The following is a 24,657-nucleotide window of genomic DNA, read 5'->3' on the forward strand; positions in this document are numbered from 1 at the left end:
TTGCGGGTTATTTGGACAGGCCAGCGTCATTGCGGGTTATTTGGACAGGCCAGCGTCATTGCGGGTTATTTGGACAGTCCAACGTCATTGCGGGTTATTTGGACAGTCCAACGTCATTGCAGGTTATTTGGACAGTCCAACGTCATTGCAGGTTATTTGGACAGTCCAACGTCATTGCGGGTTATTTGGACAGTCCAACGTCATTGCGGGTTATTTGGACAGTCCAACGTCATTGCGGGTTATTTGGACAGTCCAACGTCATTGCGGGTTATTTGGACAGTCCAACGTCATTGCGGGTTATTTGGACAGTCCAACGTCATTGCGGGTTATTTGGACAGTCCAACGTCTTTGCGGGTTATTTGGACAGTCCAACGTCTTTGCGGTTATTTGGACATTCTTGTCTTATTGTACTTATGTTGAAATCCATATTTCCATATCCATATTTGGACAGTCTTGCATTATGTTGTAATGATAAGGAAACTCCATGTAATGGCCTTGGGGAAGTCATGGCTTAATGGTTAGAGAAGTAGCTTTGGGACCAAAAGGTTACCGGTTTGATTCCTTGGGCCAGCAGAAATGGCTGAAGTGCCTTTGAGTAAGGCACCTAACCCCCAACTGCTCCCCAGGCTGCTCTGGGTATGTTGTACATCGCTCTGGATAAGAGCGTCCACTAAATGTCATTAATGTAATGTAATTTGGAAATCCAGCATTATTGTAGTTATTTGGACAGCCCTGTGTCATTGCAGTTATCTGGAGAATCTTGTATTATTATATTTATTTTGACAGTATTGCATTATTGTTGGTATTTGTATAGTCTTGCATTACTGTAGTTATCTGAACAGTTTGGGGACAGTCCTACGTTGTAGTTGTTATTTTGATAGTCATGCATTATTGTAGTTATTTGGACAATCTCATGTCATTTTACAACCCCAAATCAGAAAAAGTTGGGAGAGTATGGAAAATGCAAACAAAAAAAGAAAGAAATGATTTCTAAATTTACTTTGACTTCTGTTTCATTGCAGACAGAATGAACCCAAGATATTTCATGTTTTGTCTGCTCAACTTCATTTCATTTATTAATATATATCCATTCCTGCGTTTCAAGCCTGCAACACATTCCAAAAATGTTGGGACAGGGGCAATTTAGGGCATGTAATGAGGTAAAACAATTAATGTGATTTGAAACAGGTGATTATAATTATGATTTGGGACAAAATCAGTATCCAGGAAAGGTTTCATCTTTGAGGAGCAAAGATGGGCCGAGGATCTCCAGTTTATCAACAAATGTGTGAGAAAATTATTGAAATGTTTAAAAACAATATTCCTCAAAGAGAGATACAAAGGGATTTGGATATTTCACTCTCTACGGTACATATCATGAAACAATTCAAGGAATCTGGAGGAATTTCGGTGTGTAAAGGGCAAGGGCGCAAGCCTAAGCTGATCACCTGTGATCTCCGATCCCTCAGATGGCACTGCGTCAAGAACCGTCATTCATCTATAGCCGATATGACCACATTGGCTCAAAATTACTTTGGTAAACCTTTGTCAAGCACTACAATACAGAGTTACATCCACAAATACCAGTTAAAAATTTACTGTACAAAAAGGAAGCCTTATGTTAACTGTGTCCAGAAGCACCGTCAACTTCTCCGGGCTCAGAGGCATCTGGGATGGAACATCACACAGTAGAAACGTGTTTTGTGGTCAGATGAATCAGTATTTCTTTATAGTAGTCTTTGTTTTTGTAAGAAATGGTCGCCATGTGCTCTATTGTCATATGACCATGATGACCCCGTACTGCTGCACACCTTAAGACCTGTTTGCAGGAAGAATGGAACAAAATAACGCCTGAAACGCTTCATCACTTGGTGTCTTCAGTCTCTAAACATCTTTTAAGTGTTGTGAGAAGCAACAGCAACATTACAAAGTGGTAAATGCTTTACTGTTCCAACTTTTTTTGAAACATGTTGCAAGAATTAAAATTGATGTGTTTATTTTTGAAAAAATAAAATTCACGAGGTAGAACATCAGATAATGTGTTGTATTGTTTTGGGTGCAATACAGGTCGAAGATCATTTACAAATCAATGTTTTCAGGCCAGTGTCATTGTAGTTTTTTTATTTTTTATTTTTTTACAGTCTGGCATTACTGTTATTTGGACAGTCCTGCATTATTGTTGTTTGGATAGTCCATCATTATTGTACTAATCCCATTTCCAGAAAAGTTGGGGTATTTTCCAAAATGCAATAAAAAAAACCCTGTGATTTGTTAATTCATCTCATCTCATTATCTGTAGCCGCTTTATCCTGTTCTACAGGGTCGCAGGCAAGCTGGAGCCTATCCCAGCTGACTACGGGCGAAAGGCGGGGTACACCCTGGACAAGTCGCCAGGTCATCACAGGGCTGACACATAGACACAGACAACCATTCACACTCACATTCACACCTACGGTCAATTTAGAGTCACCAGTTAACCTAACCTGCATGTCTTTGGACTGTGGGGGAAACCGGAGCACCCGGAGGAAACCCATGGGGAGAACATGCAAACTCCGCACAGAAAGGCCCTCGCCGGCCACGGGGCTCGAACCCGGACCTTCTTGCTGTGAGGCGACAGCGCTAACCACTACACCACCGTGCCGCCTTGTTAATTCATGTGAACCTTTATTTAAATAACAAAAGTACAAAGAAAAGATTTTCAGTAGTTTTACTGACCAACTTAATTGTATTTTGTAGATATAAACAAAATTAGAATTTGATGCTTGCAGCACACTCAAAAAAATGTTGGGACAGAGGCAGAATAAGACTGAAAGGTTTATAGGATATTCAAGTAACGGCATTTTGGAAGATTCCACAATAACCAGGTTAACTGGTAACATAATTGGGTATAAAAGGAGCAGCACCAAAGGCTCAGTCAATTCAAAAAGGACATTTCTCAATGCAAGATTTTAGGTCTTTCTAAAGCTACAGTCCATAATATTGTGAAAAGATTCCGGGAATTCAGAGACATCCCAGCGCGTAAATGGCAAGGTCGGAAACCACTGTTTGAATGTGCATGACCTTCGAGCCCTCAGGTGGCGCTGCCTGAGAAACTGTCACGCTAATGTGACAAATATAGCCATATGGACTCGGGAGTACTTCAGAAAGCTGTTGTCAGCCATTTATCAATTCTATGCAGAAATGCTGCAGAGTTCTCTGGGCTCGAACTTCTCAGATGGACCAAAAGACAGTGGAAATGTGTGCTGTGGTCAGATGAGTCCACATTTCAGCTTGTTTTCTGGGAAACCAGATGTTGAGTTCTCAGTGCCAAAGGTAAACATGACTGTCCAGTTTGTTACCAGAGAAAGGTGCATCTGTGATGGTCTGGGCGCCACTGGTGCACACGGTATGGGTGAGTTGCACGTGTGTGAAGGTACCATTTGATATATTGGGATTTTAGAATGGCATTCATCAAGGCAACGTCTCTTCCCAGGAAGTCCATGCTTATTTGAGCAGGACAATGCCAGGCCTCATTCTGCACAGGCTTCAACAGCGTGGCTTCATAAACAGAGTGCGTGTGCTTGACTGGCCTGCTGACGGTCCAGATCTGTCTTGTGTTGAGAATGTTTGGTGCTTCATGAAGAGGAGAATCAGACAACGGTGACCACGGGTTGTTGAGCAGCTGAAGTCAAGCAAGAATGGACAAAAATTCTAATCGCAAAACTGCAACAGTTAGCATCCTCAGATCTCATACGATTATAAAGTGTTACTAAAGGAAAGGTGATGTAATACAACAGTTATAATGCCTCTGGCCCAGCTTTTTTTTTTAATGTGTTGAAGGAATCACCTTTCCCACACCATGAAGCTATGGGAAAGGGTATTGGAGGCGAGACTGAGAAGAGAGGTAGCAGTGTGTGAACAGCAGTACGGGTTTATGCCAAGGAAGAGCACGTCGGATGCAATTTTTGCTTTAAGAATGTTAATGGAGAAGTACAGAGAAGGCCAGAGAAAGCAACATTGTGTGTTTGTAGACCTGGAGAAGGCATACGATAGAGTGCCGAGAGATGAGTTATGGTATTGTATGAGAGAGTGAAGTGAATGAGACGTACCAGTATATTAGAGTGGTGCAAGACATGTATGAGAACAGTGAAACAGCAGTGAGGTGTGCAGTTGGAACAACTGAATGGTTCAAGGTGAAGGTGGGACTTCATCAAGGATCTGCTTTGAGTCCTTTCTTGTTTGCCATGGTGATGGATAGCTTGACGGACGAAGCGAGGCAAGAGTCACCGTAGAACATGATGTTTGCGGATGATATTGTGATATGTGGTGAAAGTAGAAAGGAGGTTGAGTTGGGTTTGGAGAGATGGAGGTATGCATTGGAACGAAGAGGGATGAAGGTGAGCAGGAGCAAAACAGAATACATGTGCATCAATGAGAATGGGGATGAGAGTGTAGTGAAGATGCAAGGAGTAGATGTAAAGAAAGTTGGTGAATTCAAGTACCTGGGGTCAACTGTGCAGGAAAATGGGGGCTGCGATAGTGAGGTGAGAGAGAGAGAGTGCAGGCAGGGTGGAGCAGTTGGAGAAGGATTTCGGGAGTCATTTGTGATAGGAAAGTCCCAGCAAAAATGAAAGGTAAGATGTATAAGACAGTAGTGAGACCAGCTGTGATATATGGATTGGAGACCGTACCCTTAACAAAGAGACAGGAGGCAAAGTTGGAGGTGGTGGAGTTGAGGATGTTAAGGTTTGCAATGGGAGGTTGGACAGGATAAGGAACGAGCACATCAGAGGGACAGTACATGTGGAGAGCTTGGGAATTAAGCTAAGAGAGATGAGACGGAGATGGTACGGGCGCATCCTGAGAAGAGATGCAGAGCATGTTGGAAGGAGAATGTTGAGGATGGAGCTGCCAGGCAAACGAAAACGAGGAAGGCCAAAGAGGAGATACATGGATGTGGTGAGAGAGGACATGAAAGTGGCAGGTGTGGTAGAGAAGGATGCGGAAGACAGGGAGCAATGGAGACGAAGGATCCACTGTGGCGAGCCCTAATCGGGAGAAGTTGTTGTTGCAGACATCAAATTCTATCTTCGTTTATATTTAGAAAATGCAATTACATTGGTCAGGAAAACTATTGAAAATCTTTTCCATGTACTTTTGTCAGTTAAATAAAGGTTCACGTGAATTAACAAATCACAGATATTTGTGGTGTGGTTTTTTTTTTTTCTTTTTGGAAAATATCCCAACTTTTTTGGAAATGGGGTTGGTAGTTATTTGGACAGTCCAGCATTATTGTAGTTAATTGGACAGTCTCGCATTGTATACAGTTGTGGTCAGAGGTTTACATACACTCATCGTGGACATGAATGTCATGGCAATATTGGGCTTCCATTGATTTTTCTGAACTGTTTTTTCCTCCCCTGTGGCACAATGATTACATGGTATACGTCTTTATTAGGGGGAAAAAATCAAGAATTTGGTGAATATTCTGACATTATTTTTTGCAGTGTTTTTTATTTTTCAGATCTTTTAAACTGGATATTTCTTTCCAGCTAAAATATCTCTATGCTATGCATGGCTGTGGATTATTGAATAAGCAGTTGTTGGCATTTATATGAAAATAGAAAGCGTATGATATGAATGGAACACATATTAACTAAACATGCTACAGGGAGTGACCCAGTGTGTTGTATTTTTTTATTTATTTATTTTTTTGCTCAGTCTCATCTCATTATCTCTAGCCGCTTTATCCTTCTACAGGGTCGCAGGCAAGCTGGATCCTATCCCTATCCCAGCTGACTACGGGCGAGAGGCGGGGTACACCCTGGACAAGTCGCCAGGTCATCACAGGGCTGACACATAGACACAGACAACCATTCACACTCACATTCACACCTACGGTCAATTTAGAGTCACCAGTTAACCTAACCTGCATGTCTTTGGACTGTGGGGGAAACCGGAGCACCCGGAGGAAACCCACGTGGACACGGGGAGAACATGCAAACTCCGCACAGAAAGGCCCTCGCCGGCCACGGGGCTCGAACCCGGACCTTCTTGCTGTGAGGCGACAGCGCTAACCACTACACCACCATGCCGCCCTTTTGCTCAGTCTGTTAGTTTTATTTGACTACATTCCCAGTCCAATGTCATATTGTAAAGTTTTGTGAAATACTATTTTTAATTGATTTTCCTGTTTGTTAGGACTTGCATCCTGTCAATATTTCTATGCCAGACATCTGATTACCCTTTTAATTAAATCTAGCACAATCGCTGCTCTTAGAGGGAAGAATGATATTTAACATCCTCGTCATATTCATTAGACAGATTGCATTCCCTAGCTTACCCCTTTTTCTGGCCAGCTCTCTACCTTTTTAGGATATTATTTAAAACCTAATTTCTTAATCAAGGAACCCTGAAGGATTCTCTCAGAATTCTGAACAGGGTTTTTTTTTTTTTTTTTTTGGTGGTGTGTGTGTGTGAAAATGAAATAGCTCTACTTTCTTGTTATTTACACCAGAGGCCTTTTGTGTCACTTCCCAACTTGTTGGAATCTTAAGCGCTTATTTAATTTCAAGATACGTTAACATGTTAGCATATAAACAAAGTGGGCACCTGATCATTACACCCATATGTGGTTCTTTCTCAAACTGTTGCCACAAAGTTCAAAGCACACACTTGTATATAATGTCTTTGTATACTGTAGTAGTACAGTTTCGCTTCCCTGGAGCTAAGGCAGACCTGGGCATTTTACGGCCCGCGGGCCACATTCGGCCCTTTGGTTCATTCTGACCGGCCCGCGTAAGGTTAATTAGAAATTACAAAATAAACGTATTTTCTAATTTTACTTCATGCATGGACTGAATGTGCATTGCTTTTATTTTGAGGTTGTGTTCAACAAAAACGCAATGCGCACGACATGAGCATGACATGAAATCCCACGAAACCTAATCCCGCGATAACTACTTCCGTAATTTGTCCAGACCAACCACAAACTTGTATGTCATCCTTCAACTGGTCCAGCCAATCACATAGTGTGACGTCACCAGCAGGCGCCGGAGCCCGAGCCGATCTGTAGATCTGATACCTACACCAAATCGACTGATGATCATCTGTCAGCTGTGCTTCGCATCTCCACCTCAGACATTCAACCTGACTTTGATGCACTCGTTAAATGCCATGTACACACGTAGCCGGGTATTTTTAAAACCGAACATTTTCCCCCCCTCCGTTTATAAAAATGTTTTATCCACACCACCTCGTCTTCGAAAAAAATCCCTTCCACACATAACCGAACATCTGCGTTTTCAATCACATTCATAAGCATTCCAAACCTGTAGATGGTTATTTCCCCAAATCCTCCCCCCTAATCACATCGCCTGTGCTCTTGGAGCAGTAGTTGGGCTTCTAAAATTAAACATGTAAATAGCACCTGCACAATAATTAACACTTTCAAGGCACTACTCCGATCCATTACTCTTTAGCTAGCCGCATACTACGCCGATTTTCAGCGTACCGAGCCAACTGAAGTCGCGAGTCAGGCGTAAAGACTAGTTTTCGATGGTACAGACTCATCTCACAGCCGATTCGAAAAACTAATCGGGAGCCAGACTGATCGGCGAGAGTCGCTAGCAATAGCCAATCATATCTTTCGCATATAACACGTGACATCATTAAACACAATTTCTAGCGCGAGAAATACGTGTTGGTAGCACCTAATGCAGGTATATACTGTAATTCCATAGACTGAAGCTTTATCCATAGACAGTGGGCTGGAAAGCCACTCTGCTCAAGTTGTGTGGCTGAATTCCAAATCGCTTTAACTCCCCTATATAAGTGCACTATTTAAGGTTGGGAATAATAGCTCATGCAGCCTAGATAGTGCGCTACATATTCCGTGTTGTGTCATTTGTAATTCAGCCTGTAGCATCTTCAAGTGTTGGATTTAACAGTAACTATATCCAATAGCCAATCACAAAGCTATTAAGTTGTCACGTGTCGCTTCAATCGCGAATGCACTCGTCAACAGTCGGGAGTTGGCTCTGAAATGGGTCGGTTCGGTACCGCGTGGATCGCCGTGGTGTGCGGCTAGTTTAAGTCCATGCTTAATCTGGCTTCTGCAGTAAACAAAGGTCGCACGTTTGACGTCAGGGCAGATTTGTTGTCATTTTTTTGGCGCAGATTGTGACGTTCTAAAACGCAAAACTCCGGTTATCTCTGTCTACACGAAAAGGCATACACGGAGTTTTCAAAAATCTTCACTTTGCCCGGAGTTTTTTTAAATATTCGTTTTTGATGTGTTTTCATGTGGATGACAGGCCAAAACGTAGAAAAATATCTTCGATTTAGCAGATACCCGGCTACGTGTGGACGGGGTCAAAGACCAACAGAGACTAGATTTCTCTCACTGAACAAATAAAAAACTGAAAAACAACAAATGAGGTGATTAGACTACAAATGTGGGTATCATTATTATAATATGATGCATCTTGCTTGATATTTGGAGTAGAAAGACAATATTGTGATGTCTTTATTGTGTTTTGGGGTGAATGTGACTGAAAAAAAATAGTACAAACGTTCACATTTTGTTAACCATTGTTTTGGGAAATTTGATTGAATAAATGACATTTTTTGTAAGGCAACCTCATTTTTTCCGTACTCTTACCAGTCTTAGCAGCTTGTAAAAACAATGTTATTTATTGTTTTATATAAAGAAATACAATTAATATTATGCAGAATTTAGTTCTGCCTTTTGGTCCGGCCCTCCACAAAATTTTCTGTTTCTCATGTGGCCCCATGGAAAAAATAATTGCCCACCCCTGAGCTAAGGGGTCGAACCCAAACACGACAGTCCGGTATGATTGTGCTCCTGTGCGCAATGTGAGGTCCATAGTAGGGTGGAGTGGAAGAACTCGATTATCCTGCACAGAGCCCTGACCTCAACCAAACCGAACACCTTTGGGATGAAGTGGAACATTGACCGCATGCCAGACCTTCTCACCTGACATCAGTGCCTGATCTCACTAATGCTTTTGTGGCTGAATGAACACACATCCCCACAGCCACATTGCAAAATCTACTGGAAAGCCTTCCCAGAAGAGTGGAGGTTATAATCACAGCAAAGAGGGACTGCATCTGGAAAGAAATGTTCAAAAAGCAACAGGGGCGTGATGGTCAGGTGTCCACAAACCTTTGGCCAAATAGTGTATTATTTTATATGAATACTCGCACACAGCAGGTAACACACGTAGCTGAACAACACCTCAGTATTTGACTGTTCAATCTGCACATCCATGCTACCGTAGATCTACTACTTTCCTCATTTTGTTGCTCAATACAGTATCTTTCACTGTCTAGAATTTTCTCCCCAGTGTTTTCTCCATTTGTATTATTATTTTTTTTTATTATACCCCTACTTCGAAGGTGGGGGGAGTTACTGGTTTACCTCTGTCTGTCCGTCCGTATCTCCATCCATCCGAAACACCCTTTTTCTCAGCAACCACAAATCATAGCCACTTGGTAGCAAGCTTCAGCTTGGGGTTCTATACCGTGTTTACCGTTTTCAGGTCTGTCGCACATCGACTTCCTGTTTACCGACTGAATGTATTTACGAAACATGTAGCGTGGATTTTAAAAAATTTCGTAACACTTTTCTCAGCAACTACAAGTCACAACTGCTTGATATTTGGTACCGAGCTTCAGCTTGGGGTTCTATACCATGTATACCATTTTCAGGTCTGTCGCACATCGACTTCCTGTTTACCGACTGAATGTATTTACGAAACATGTAGCGTGGATTTTAAAAAATTTCGTAACACTTTTCTCAGCAACTACAAATCACAACTGCTTGATATTTGGTACCGAGCTTCAGCTTGGGGTTCTATACCATGTATACCGTTTTCAGGTCTGTCGCACATCGACTTCCTGTTTACTGACTGAATGTATTTACGGAACATAAAGGGCGGATTTTGATGCTATTTCAAAATGACAGTTGACCAGGATGCTATTTGAAATCCTTGGGGAGAACGCTGCTCTTTACTTACTCGTTTCAGGGTGAATTATTTGTTGAAGTCAACATTCATAATAAGTGTCCTATTCCTTCGATTGCTTGCATTCTGATATAAGTGAGAGCTAAGTCAGCAGTAGCTCACAGTTGATCTTGTTGAGTTTTTTTAATCATTTTAACCCATTAAGCACACACGTATAATTATATTTTTCTCTTTTTCCTTTTCATTTTATTCCTTTCTTTCATTCATTTTTCTCTCTCCATCTCTTAAGAATATGTTTAATAGTGCATAAGAATTCAACTTATGGCTAACAAAACTCTTATTGTCCTCTGGAGGAAAAAAAAAGGGGAGGTTAGTAGGTGTAAAAAGGTTTTTCAGTGCATTGAACATTGATTTAGTTATCATTAAAAGTACCTCTTGATATTTCTGTTAGGATTCCCATGTCTTAAACACAAACAAGCTACGTATAAACTTTATATTTAAAATACAATACCGTAGATCATTTCTGTTTCCATAGCTCTTTCCTTGGTTTTGCTTTTCTTTCCTGCTCTATTTCTCTTCTTGTGACTGAAGCACAGTCATATATTTGGAGATAATATGGCAAGGGCTTGAGGGCACTAAGTGCATTAGTTCTGTTCAGCCATACTAAGTAATGGGACCTGGAGGAGAACTCATTTCTCCTGCATACTGCCCTGAATTCTAATCAGCTCTTCTCCAGCATAACGTTTGGTCCAGTCCTGTGCCAGCATATAAAACTCTAAAAGCTTATCACTGTGCGTGGTGTCGTCTTTTGTTGGCCTATTAAAACTCCATCATACGAGTGTTAAAGACTGATATGATCAGACTGTTCTACTTTGTATGCCTCTGTTCTTCACTTACTTTTAACAGTACTGAACAAAGCATGGCCATTTTACCCCCGAGGTGTAAGTGTGATCTCATAAAGCTCAGATTGAAATAATTGGAGCAATTAATGGTCATGTCATCAAGTTAATGAGCACCTCTATTAGCATGGTGCTGCTGATAGTAATGTCCGGTTCAGTTGTAGGAGCCATGGCCATCCTTCACATGGTACTCGGTACCAGTAGCATCAATGCCTTCAGAAGCTCTGGGCTGTCTGGCTTTACAAACTCACGAGTGAAGGGCAAGTGGCTTTACCAGAGGGAAGCCATGGCCTAATGGATAGAGAAGCAGCTTTGGGACCAAAAGGTCACTGGTTCTGTTCCCTGGACCAGCAGGAATGGCGGAAGTGCCCTTGAGCAAGGCACCTAACCCCCAACTGCTCCCCAGGCTGCTCTGGGTATGTTGTACGTTGCTCTGGATAAGAGCGTCTGCTAAATGCCATTAATGTAATGTAATTTAACTCTTGTCATTAGTGCAAAGTGAGACAATTTCAAATCCACTCCATTAAATATTCCACTATTCATTGAATAGAATGGACAGAATGGACAGATATGGACGAGCGGTGTGGACGTGCAAAGACTGCGTCTGGAAAGACCAAACAATTCGTATCTTATCGACATTCGGCGCCCTGAGACGGCACCGGCCTCGGTTCAGGCCGTTGCTGAGGCAACATTTCCCCCTGAAGGTCACTGCCAGGAGACACTCTCACCCTCACATTCCTTCTCTAACTCTCTGCGGTCACCATTTTTACCCCCAGTGTGACAAACGGGTGCGTGACCAGCACTGTCATGGCTGCAGGAGCGGACGGCTGCTTGCTTGCACTGGATTACCTCCTCCCCTCCTCCCTCCCCCCTTACCCCCACCCCTGATTCCCCCCCTCAAGTTCCGTGTTTAAAGTGTATTTGTGTTGTTGTGTGCTTATGTGCAAAGGTTTTTTAAATGTTCCCACACTGTACTCCTGACAGGAGCATAGTGGGGGGTGTTCTTTTTTTCCTTATCTCTCCTCATGTTGTGTTTCCTTTTTATCTTTATCCCTGTCTTCCTGTCCTGTCTACCCTATGTCAATTGTATGTTGTATATGTACGGACAGGTTGACGGCTAATTTCGCTGGTACATGTGACTAGTGACAATAAAGGGCATCATCAATCAATCAATCAGTTAATGATGCGGACTAATTACTGCACTGGCACCTGTGCCGTCACAATGTCACTAACAATGTTCGGTGTAGAGCTGTGACCCCTCCAGAGAGTCAAATACAGTAAAACAGTACATGTGATCTTGATACTGTCTGTGTTAGTGGGGCTTTTTATTAGGATTTTTTTTTCCAAGATTACGTCCTGAAACACAGTTTACACATTCGCTCCTTCCACCACTCACCTACCCACTCACTTTACTTTATTACTCATAATTTTAACACCTGAAAAAAAAAAACATCAAAAGTGCGTAGTGTAAGAGTGTGTATATCTAGCTGATAACGCATTGTATACGACTTTATTTGTTACAGTATTTGGGGGAAAATGTGTAGGAGTAATGATTTTTGGTATGATGGCATATTAGGGCTGTTGGATGTTACATAGAGGATATGACATGGTTGCACGAAGATATGAAGTTTATTTTCAAGTGGTGAACATATTCACGAGTGAGTGACACAAACAAGTGAAAATGTTCTCAATACAAGAAGATAAACTTCATATCATCGTGCAACCATGTAATGTTCTTTGCATTATATTGACACATCCACACACACAAAAAATACACAAGTTAATCAAAACAATTTTAATTTTGAACACACATGTCTAGTCAATGGGAAAACACTGGGAGTGATGTCATCGGAGTGAAATATCAGTGATTTATTATACACTACCGTTCAAAAGTTTGGGGTCACCCAGACAATTTTGTGTTTTCCATGAAAAGTCACACTTTTATTTCCCACCATAAGTTGTAAAATGAATAGAAAATATAGTCAAGCCATTTTTCTGGCCATTTTGAGCATTTAATCGACCCCACAAATGTGATGCTCCAGAAACTCAATCTGCTCAAAGGAAGGTCAGTTTTATAGCTTCTCTAAAGAGCTCAACTGTTTTCAGCTGTGCTAACATGATTGTACAAGGGTTTTCTAATCATCCATTAGCCTTCTGAGGCAATGAGCAAACACATTGTACCATTAGAACACTGGAGTGAGAGTTGCTGGAAATGGGCCTCTATACACCTATGGAGATATTGCACCAAAAACCAGACATTTGCAGCTAGAATAGTCATTTACCACATTAGCAATGTATAGAGTGGATTTCTGATTAGTTTAAAGTGATCTTCATTGAAAAGAACAGTGCTTTTCTTTCAAAAATAAGGACATTTCAGAGTGACCCCAAACTTTTGAACGGTAGTGTACATACAGGACACTTTTTCGATGCAGTAAAAACATGTTCTATTCCCTTCTAGCGGGTTTCATTCACTTGTTTCGACAGCAGGCAATATTGTTAGCATACCGTTTATCCTACGTGTATTATGTCACTCTACCCAATGGAGAATGACCGTTGAATATGGTTTACGATATTGCATGGTTGTCAAGGCAACATGACATCACACGTCAGAGACGTAAAAGTTCCGCGCTAGCAAGCGACTGTGACAATTTGTAAACAAACATGGCCGCCAGGTTTGCTTCATTAAATACGGAAGGTTTTGAGAGAATTTTGAAAGAGAAAGACGCACTGAACACCCGAAAGGAGTGTATAATAATAATAATAATAATAATAATAATAATAATAATAATAATGTTGGCTGGCTTTTTTTTTTTGTGGTATATCAGATATTTTCCATTCAGCTAGCATGATATTGAACTTGTCTTCGAGTCATAAGCGGGGCCTCCTTCTGGCTTTTAAGCAGGAGGCGTCAGAAAAGTTACCACAGGGATAACTGGCTTGTGGCGGCCAAGCGTTCATAGCGACATCGCTTTTTGATCCTTCGATGTCGGCTCTTCCTGTCATCGTCAGTGGCGTGCACAGACATTTTGAGGGGCAAGTGCTCTGGGGGGAAAAAGGGCACTTTTTTGCGCATGTGGAACACCTTATTATAAAAGTCTGAGATTTAACCCTCCTCTTGTGTTCGGGTCGCCACTGACCCGTTTTAGTTTTTAAAGGTGTAAAACAACCACTTAATGTTAATTTATTACATCGAGGCTTTTTGACTTTGCCAGGAATCTCTAGTTGAACAAAATAGAAAAAGAAATTTTTGTTTTCCTCAATCTGAAAATGGTCTAGCAAAAAATATAATACTTATGTGCAGTTGTTTCTGTATGCGACTGGCTACTTCATGACAAAATAATTACAGCTTGGGCTTAGAGGGCAAACCATACATTTTCACTCGATTCATGTGTTACCTGGCTGGTGGGGCAGGGGAAGAGCTGACTGACTGCCCGATGTGTTGTCTGCGCTACGACAAGGCCGTGGCTTCCAGGACGCTATGCTGCTGCAACCTCACATTGAATGCACTGCACGCTTGTTCACGTGACAGAGCAAGAGAGACAGAGGTCCGGTGTGTGTGTGTGCGGAGGGGGCACACATCGGGACATTATTTTCACACACGCTTTTAATGCCGCGGCTTTTCTAAAAGATCATGTCGACATTGGCCTCAGTAAACTGTAAAAAAAAAAAATTCAAAAGGGCACTTTTTTGGACAGAGGGCAGAGGGGCAGGTGCTTGAGCACCACCTTGTGTCCGTCTGTGCACACCACTGGTCATCGTGAAGCAGAATTCACCAAGCGTTGGGTTGCTTGCCAGCTGAATGGATTATATCTGATATACCACTCAACACCAGCCAATATTATTTAAATATGTCACTCAGATCTGGGATGATGATCTGTCACTCAGATCTGGGATCAGATCACTTTGATTTCTGCTGTACGTTTTACTTCCGTCCTACGACGTCTCGCACAGGTCTCAACGAATCTCGTTTACGGCCATTGCTTTGACACATGGACTGATATATTACATAGCACATTTCAAACACTCATAACTTGCTATAGCAGTGACAAAATAGCTATCAAAAATGCGTTCCGATATTTAATAAAATGTGATAAATAGAATTTTGATAACAAAAAATTTGCCTTCAGTTCCCCTTTAAATAAACCTGAACATTTTCTCGTTCTGTATTACATCCATTCAGGCACAATATTACACTTGAAACGTAACTTATTACATCTCGTTAACATATCCAACAACTTCATCAGAATTTTTGCCTGTATTTTGTCTCGGTACATTTAGATGGAGGACACGGTGTAAGAAGAGGATGTTACAAATGCAAGTCATTTTCTTCTAGCAAAATAAATCAGATCTGACAAGGCAGGATATTGTTCCGCTGGTCAAGATCTGCTATGTTAGACTGGTCTTATACAGCAACTAAAGTCAGCAGTTTCATAAAGCATAGACAAACTCACACACTCGCAGACTCGCATCGTGAACAAGCGTGCAGTGCATTCAATGTGAGGTTGCAGCAGCATAGCGTCCTGGAAGCCACGGCCTTGTCGTAGCGCAGACAACACATCGGGCAGTCAGTCAGCTCTTCCCCTGCCCCACCAGACAGGTAACACATGAATCGAGTGAAAATGTATGGTTTGCCCTCTAAGCCCAAGCTGTAATTATTTTGTATGAAAAATGCGAGTTTTTCAAAACAAGAAGATAACCTTCATATCTTCAAGCCAACGTGTGATTTTTCTTTTTATTATATAGACACATTCACAAATAAAAAGGACCCAAATTTATCAAAACAATTCATCGATTTCCTCACAAGTGACATTTACGTCACCGTTTTGGTTCTCCATGTCCCGGATGTACACTACCGTTCAAAAGTTTGGGGTCACTTTGAAATGTCCTTATTTTTGAAAGAATAGCACTGTTCTTTTCAATGGAGATCATTTTAAACTAATCAGAAATCCACTCTATACATTGCTAATGTGGTAAATGACTATTCTAGCTGCAAATGTCTGGTTTTTGGCGCAATATCTCCATAGGTGTATAGAGGCCCATTTCCAGCAACTCTCACTCCAGTGTTCTAATGGTACAATGTGTTTGCTCATTGCCTCAGAAGGCTAATGGATGATTAGAAAACCCTTGTACAATCATGTTAGCACAGCTGAAAACAGTTTAGCTCTTTAGAGAAGCTATAAAACTGACCTTCCTTTGAGCAGATTGAGTTTCTGGAGCATCACATTTGTGGGGTCGATTAAATGCTCAAAATGGCCAGAAAAATGTCTCGACTATATTTTCTATTCATTTTACAACTTATGGTGGTAAATAAAAGTGTGACTTTTCATGGAAAACACAAAATTGTCTGGGTGACCCCAAACTTTTGAACGGTAGTGTAGCTCGTATGAAAAATACGCGTGGCGTATTTCACAGTGCAACACTTGTGTCCAGATAATTTAAGAAATACACAGGTGAGGGAGGGGGAAAGATTGAAAGAGAGGAAAAAAAAAAAGATAATTTCTGAGATTAAAGTTGGAAATTTACAGGAAAATAAAGCTCTGATATTCTCTGAGATTATAAAGTCATAGATTTAAAAAAAAAAAACTTGGAAAAATAGTGTTTTTTGTCAAGGAATCAGATCAAGCACTTTGCAAGGTTGGATCAACGTCATCACACCACAGACACCACGGCTGAGTCGAGAATTATCGGAAATGCAGTCTTTTTGAAAAACGCAGATGAAACTCCAACACCGGGCACAGACCTCCCCACCTGCCCTCAACTTCCTCACCTGCCCTCGGGCTTTTCATCCTCGTCTGGATCACCGTTCTGTGATCTGTGCTGCACTTCATTAATCACCCCTTGTTGAAGTGTATTCTCCCTGCCTGTACGAGCCTGGCTCAGGATAGATGAGGACTACAGGGGAGGAGGGAGGGAGACAGTGTTTGTGAAAAATGAGCTGTGTCACTCCTGGCGAATCGGACAGACTGCGAGTCCCTAGCAGTCAGCATGCCTGTGTGCGAGCTCTCCAGCAAGCCCGGCTGCTGGATTCACACAGGGACAGACTTTTAAAGTGTCAGTGCCTCTCTCTATCTGCTTTCTGCTCCCTGAACTGTGGACTCACCCAGTTCGAGCTCCTTGGGGAGAGCAGTTTGGGTCAGAGCTCAACTCCTAGAGGCTACGCAGGTGGTGACATGCTCGCCTCCATCTGGTACGCCAAAAAGATGGGCCGGCGCTTAATGAGGAGTTTCAGGAGGAGCAGGAGGCTGCAGCTGCAGTTCTTGGTGGGTAGACGGTACCAGATATGGGAGGCTGCTCTCAGAAATGCATGCCCGCGAACTCACTCTGCTCCATGCGTGTTAGCTTTGAGCTCTGCATGTAAATCACCTGCAAGGACGAGCAGGAGAGCAAATATGACACCTTAACGACAGATCTGCCCCTCACCTCTTCTCGAGTCTGAGGGAGCTGCTTATTTCTGCAGGCTGCTCTTAGCATTTTGTTTTTCAGAATCTGCATAATGTCTGTTTGTTTCTCTGCACTGCTGCTGGATCTAGGTCCCCCCCCCTCCACCCCCGAAATGAAAAATACGAGCAAGCATTTATGTTCGCTTCGGGCTGCTTTATAGTTGTTCTTTGTTGAGTAGATCTCATTTTAGCACTAATATCGCAATATGTCATTTCTCAGATCAGTAATATAACACTGATTTCTTTTCAGTATTCGAGTATTCTGTTCATCCTTGTAGAAAACCAGGTTGTTTTACCGTATAACGAGTGAAATATGGACCTTATTTATTTTGCTAATACAGCCATCAACTTTCTTGTTCCTGAGATATCTGTGTAACAGCACACGTATTTAAACACGTCTCATTTATAACGCCTTAGTTACGCACCGCCTAGTGAGAAAAGACAAGTTTTATGAAACCTGCAGGATTTATTGTCCCCGAAGCCGAAAGCTTAAGCTTTGGGCCATTCGGAAGCACTTTGTCCTCGTGTTACATTATCGATTGATTGCTCCGAGCGCCATGGGTTGGGAGAAGAGGTGCGGAGGAGCTCGGGGACCATGAGGCAATAAACAGTGGAGGCAGGAGGGCCATTTTAAGTGGACCTCTGGTATTTCTTTTGGGTTTGTGTGTCTGCGAGTGTGTGAGTTTGTCTATGCTTTATGAAACTGCTGACTTTAGTTGCTGTATAAAACCAGTCTAACATAGCAGATCTTGACCAGCGGAACAATATCCTGCCTGGTCAGATCCGATTTATTTTGCTAGAAGAAAATGTAACATCCTCTTCTTACACCGTGTCCTCCATCTAAATGTACCGAGACAAAATACAGGCAAAAATTCTGATGAAGTTGTTGGATATGTTAACGAGATGTAATAAGTTACGTTTCAAGTGTAATTTTGTGCCTGAATGGATGTAATACAGAACGAGAAAATGTTCAGGTTTATTTAAAGGGGAACTGAAGGCAAATTTTTTGTTATCAAAATTCTATTTATCACATTTTATTAAATATCGGAACGCTTTTTTGATCGCTATTTTGTCACTGCTATAGCAAGTTATGAGTGTTTGAAATATGCTCTGTAATATATCAGTCCATGTGTCAAAGCAATGGCCGTAAACGAGATTCGTTGAGACCTGTGCAAGACGTCGTAGGACGGAAGTAAAACGTACAGCGGAAATCAAAGTGACCAACATCTGCCAACGTTGTCAAAAGACGCGCGCGCCCTCTTTCGAATGCTGATGTAATCAAGCCGGAAGTTTTGTTTGTTTTGATGGCAATCAGGAAAGTTTGAAAAAGTAGGCAGTAATCGTCATTTAAACTCGTTTTTGTGCAATATTTCGTTTGGGAAACAGTTTTCAAAATGGCGGCACTGACACCTGGCTGACACTTCACGTTTCGAAGTCTCACACAAGTCTCGTGAAGATCGCGCGGATGAGCGACGCCTGCCGTGGACCAAACAAACTAAATTCAACATGGCTAAAAACCGAATAGGCCGATAAGTATAATATTTAATTGCAATTAGTTGCCAATACGAGTCACGATATAAGGTTACTAAAACCAAAAACGTAATTGAATAACACGTTAATTAAGAAATAAAGCAAGTTTAAAAATGACTTCAGTTCCCCTTTAACGGTACCCATAAGCCATATAATAAAATAACTATTTTGCAAGATGCAAAGGAAAACACATAAAGGATCAAAATGACTTCAGATAACAGATACATATTTCACAACTGCATGCGTTTAACAGTTATTCCAAGAAATCAAGTTGTACATGAGCTGACAGCTGATGAGGCACGTAGTGCCAAGTCGCTATAAGCCGTGTACAACGAGGTTGAGTGGAATAACTGTTTTATTCTAATCACATTCACTGGATTTTGAGAAACAGAGCATTTTTAATTTACTTTTTTGCAAATTCAATAAATAAAAACCTTTTACAAAATGTCCGACAAAATCATTTCTACTTAGAATGTAAATAAACCGGTGAAATGACGGTAGCAATTTGTGAAATTGCTGTAATAATAATTCTTGAAAAATCAAAAAGATATGTTTTTACTATCGAACACTTTTAGTCCATATTTTGTTGCTTTTTTTTGTGTTTTTTGGGGTTTTGTTTTCAAGTAGAGTTTTTATTTCGTCCTCGGTTGGTTCGGCAACACGCTCTGCCATTTTGTTTTTCTCTACTGACGGTATATGAGCTGATAGCCTAGTAGTAGAGTAGCCAATCAGAGTGCACGATTGCTCATATCCAGTGGAAGTGGATAGAATAATTTGTATGATAAGGCTGTTAAAGCTAGACAGCCTTTCGAGTTCATAAAATCGGTGAAATTTAGTTCCGTCTGAAATGTGGTCATTGTGATGTATGCTTATTTCTGTAATATCACAAAATATCAGGCCATTCTGTGGCTGGGAGGTTATTTAAGTTGAGGGGATTCCTGAGCAAATGTGCGTGAAATCACTCGATTCGCACAGTCAAGCAGACAGAGGAAGTCCGTGTGTCTGTGCATGTGCAGGTTTACCTTACCGTGCACTGACAGTTCCATCATTCTGTCGCTAAACGAACAGCTGATCACACCGAGGTGCTCGCTGACCGCCGATATTTATTAGTTTGGTCCTACATTTTGTTTCCTTCACAACATAACGTCTTTTCTTCTGTTACTGTAGTCGGTCTTTCATGTTTCATTCGCACACTCACGTCCTCCATTTTTCTCTCCTGTTTCAAATGTGGCAGATCACAGAATCCAGGGACACATGTCGGCCCGGGGGCATTTTGAGTTATTGACAGATTCAGAAAGTACAGTTTCTAAGCTTTCCAATGATGCCTTCCATGTGGAGATCTGACAATATTTGAAGAATGTGTGGCCTTTTGAAAGTGTATACTTCTTAAAACAGAAAAGGGAGAAAATCGCCCTCAAAGTTTTCCATCTCAGCTACTCTGGGTGTAGGGCGGGCACATAATGCTGCTCATTTGCATGATATTAAGGAAAGCCCTACCCCCTACGAGCTAGCACAATGCCACTTTCATGTAAACAAAGATCACCACGTCAGTTTTCCTTCCATGCAAAGTATGCCCAACACAATTATGAAGTACAAAAATAAGTCCTAAAGTATACTTTAACGTTTTGTGGTTGAAAAATTACTCACACCGTAAGAAAGAAAGATAGCACGATGATGACACAACTAACACAACGCTAGTTTCATGTAAAGCCTCGGTCACAACCGGCCGTACAGTACGCGCTCCTACGGCCGGTCTACACGCAAAAAACGCAAGAAACACACGGAGAGCGCGCATGAAACGCACGAGAGCGCGCTTGTGATGTGCTGATTTTCGAGCCGCAGACCGGCCGCAGAGGTTCTTTGTCATGTCAAACAAACTCTACGGGCGCTTACGTTTTTTTCAGGTTGCAAGACAAACTTACGGCCAACGCGCGTCTTTCTCGTGAACAAAAAAAAAAAAAAACACAGCGATTTGTGAAACGCCAAAAATCACACGGCCAAAAAATCGTACGTCCGGTTGTGACCTAGGCTTAACCAAACCACAACACTCTCCGTTACATGCAAAAATAACCACACAGCCTTAGATTAATAAACTTACCCCATCAGAAAGAGAAACGTCGCCTTGCACACACCAATGCCTCCGATGGAATGTAATCCTAGAACGGTCCGTGTATCATCCGATCATTCAAGTATTCCATTCAATCTGGAAAACGAGGTTGCGGGTTTTTTTGCTAGAAATGGTGATCTCCGATGTAAATATCGTGTGTCTGTTTGCTTCGCGGTGTTTGCTCTTCTGCGCTCTGTTTAGTAACTCATTCCATAGTGAAATCACACGCCTGTATGCAGTTAAGTAGCCATGCGCTCAGCTCGGATCATACAGCTGATTCGCGGAAAAAAAAACAAATGACTTTAAATCGTCATGTGAATGGCCCATATGGTAATTTACCCACACCCCCCAGCAGGCTACAGTCCTGACAAAAATGAGACAATTTGCAACAAAAAATGTATGCTTTTCCAACAAAACAATCTATTGTCTGAAATACTGATTGCATTCTTCAAGATCTCAACTTGCACATGATGGAAAAAAACAAAAATCACAAATTTCAAAAAAAAAAAGCTTCTTTTGCGATTATCTCGGATTCGTTTCGGCCGACATGTGTCCCTGGATTCAGTGAGCGGTCACAAATTTGTATCCCACAATGCCTTGCGCGAACGGGGAAAGCCCACCACGTGATGCACGACAGTATCTTGAATTGGGTCATAGTGAAGCAGGAAAAAATAGTGGGGAATTTAGGGCCACATGGCCCTAAATTCATTAATTGATCTATTTAAAAATAATAATAAAATTGGAAGTCTGTGATTTCAAATTCAGTAGCTTTCGGTCCATTAAACAAAAGTAATTGGGTGTCGGGGAAAATTCTTTTAATGACCTAAACTTGAAAAACCCGAAAGGCCGTCTAGCTTTAAAAGCATTGTCGGCTAAAGGTCCTGAACATTTTTTAAATGAATAAACATACAGATGTTTTTTTTTCTTTTCGTGCGTTCATGCAGTTATTTAGTCTGTGACATACAGTAACATGCATGATTATCAAGCCATCTTTTTGGCTTAATATTTTTTACACTTGTCTTAGCATTCAGCATTTCAAAAACAAGAATTGTCGCGTATGGAAGAATATCAATGTATATAAGAAGAATAATGTTACAGAATATTACTATGCTTTCCATGGTTTGCCAAATAATTAAGAACCATGATGTGATGCTGGTAGCGGTGTAAAATTTTGACGTGTTTTTTTTTTAAACAGCTAATTGTAGCTTGATGTGTAGCAGTAATTTGCGTTTTGTTCTTGTTCTTTGTTTCCGAATCTATGTAGATTGAGCAGAAAGCAGTGCACAAGCTCTGTGGGTTTGCCTGCTTTATTTGATGTGAAAACTGTTGCCATGGTTTTGGTCCTGGGGGAATCGAAGCACAAGCTGTGACAATGTCTGTTACCTCATTTGACACCTGTGGCACACCTTGGCCAGTGTCAGGCGGCGCACAGCCGTCTTCATCAGGCTCCGATGCAGAGGATGGCTGTGCTGAGAGTCTGCGGGCGTTCCACTCGTATTAACAGAAGCATGCGGTTATTTTTGAATTTGCTTTCTCTTTTTTTCCTGCCTGTGAAAGCACAGCCTTTTGTCTCCCCCTCAGTGAATCGCGTGTGCGCACGGTAGATAGAGAGAGACCGCAGTGTGAAAACTGATCTAAATCGCAAGGAGCGAACAGGCATCTGCTGAATCTGGAGTGCTCACTCTCGTCTTGGATTTACCTTTTTCCGCTGGAGCTTACCGTACTTGCTTGTTCACCTGACGTTTTTCGCACATCTGTCTCATTCGGAGTCGTGAGTGTGTTCATTAGCATGAAGTTTGGTATGTATAATTCACATCCTCTTAACCATGGATGAGGCTATTAGCTTGAAGTGATCTGGCTTGGGTGTTTCTGATGAGCTCCTGCCGAACTGCACTCCTCTCAGATTAGCCATGTCTTGGACGAGGAAGACACAATGCCTCGATTTCGTTCTTACTTATTCTCCACGGCACCACCCTGAATGCCACCATTCATATTTAATGCACCCACTAAAGCTGTCTGTTGCTGTTCAGAATGTGCTGTGATTGATAACTGGGCCTGGCCAATCTACTACCCCGAGTCCATTTAGATTATGAATCCCTGGAGGCGTTTGTGGGCTTTCGCCTGCAACACATGCCTGATATTTGAACCCATTTCCTGCCTCTTAGAGCTCTTAGAGTTTTCTTCATATGCCGAGAGCTCCACATTCCCTCATTGATCCTCTCTTAGGTCTCCACTAGTCTGGAGCCAGAGCCCACAGCGGTGCGTGCTACTCGTAGGCAGTGCCGTCACACTCCTACATACACCTTGCTTCCCACTTTTCTCACCGTCTTTAAGCTGCTTGGAGAAGATTCACCAGAACTCTACAATCGGATGGATTTCGGAGCCTCCTCGGAGTTTTCCTCGTGTGCTTTGGCTTAGTGGAATTCAGGAGGGGATGCTGTAACTTTACCCAGATGCGATCTCCCTCCCCCTCTCTTGCTCTTGCTCCTGCTCCTCATTTTCCGTAGTGCCTCACCGCTTGACAGCTGTTGGAGTTCCTTTCCAGCCGTGAAGGATCCAAAGTGGCGATGAACTACATATTCGGGAACAGCACGCTCTACCCACGGGGAGGCCGAGCCAACACCGGCACAGCTCACAGTGCCCCAGGGCCGAAACAGAGGCAGTGGGCCAAGCGCAGCTCCAGTGAAGAGCTGCCCTCATCATCTCGCTGGCAGCAGCTGCTCGCCTTCTTCACACGCCGTAACGCCTTCAGCGACTGCATCACAGCCGGGGCTGGACAGGTAAACTCTACCGTACCTACCACCTGTTGCAGAGAGGCATATCCTTCCGCAGGGTGTGTAGGGACGTTTATTATGAGGTCTTGATTTTGATGTTGACTTGGGTAACGCACTTGTCTTAGACTATTACCATTTCTCACTTTATTTCAGCTGTACTTGATTTAAAAAAAAAAAAAAAATTGACGTACAAGATATGTGCATTTTGAACACATAATGGTTGCTGCCATTGCATAATAAAATAACCAGACTCAACACTATATGTTCACAAGTGTATCGACGTGTGGATCATTTTTTTTTTTTTAAATTCTAGAACAATTAGCCAGAAATTCTGAACATCTGATTTTGTTTTAAGTTCACCTTCATTTCATTTCATGATTGTGTCCGTCTTGACGTCACTTTTTTCACGATCATGTCGTGAGCTCTCTGAATGTGAACTGTGCCGTCTGTATGGTGGTCACCATAAATCTCTGTTTGCCTAACGAGATTGGAAATGCTCCATTGTTTCATAAGCACTCAGAAGTCATTCGCAGTGAATGACACAGTGAACAATCGCACCAGTCTGCTTCTCCGAGGGGCTGTTTCTCATTGTGGCTAAAGCACTTAGCGAGCGCATGAGTGATGGCCCTATACCTGGCATAAGATTTAATTATAGGATGTAGTTAAGAGGCTGGAGTCGTGCCTCCTGCTCCTCCTTTGTGACCTTGATGTCCAACGCGTGGGCGCAGAAGGGGCAGCGAACGAGGAGGCAGCTTCAAATGGGCTTCCATCACGTGCACGCTTATTGTGCCGATTAAAGTCTGAATGCCGGTTAATAGGGTCACGACCTGAAATAAAATCTGCAGGAATGGATCACGCAACAAAAGGGTTTCCAGTCTGCCTCTTTATTCTCCCCCTGGACTCCGTTACCACAACACTGTAACTTCATCTCTTTTTCATGAC

The 24,657-nt window shown here is 42.1% G+C and overlaps 1 protein-coding gene across 10 annotated transcripts in view; it reads left to right on the forward strand.

The window, feature by feature from the left end:
- Nucleotides 1-24,657, forward strand: part of dlg1a (discs large MAGUK scaffold protein 1a) — a 430,819-nt gene that overhangs the window by 235,638 nt on the left and 170,524 nt on the right. The window lies entirely within an intron of this gene.

The sequence above is a fragment of the Neoarius graeffei genome, chromosome 4 (genome assembly GCF_027579695.1).
Source record: "Neoarius graeffei isolate fNeoGra1 chromosome 4, fNeoGra1.pri, whole genome shotgun sequence".
Taxonomy (NCBI): domain Eukaryota; kingdom Metazoa; phylum Chordata; class Actinopteri; order Siluriformes; family Ariidae; genus Neoarius; species Neoarius graeffei.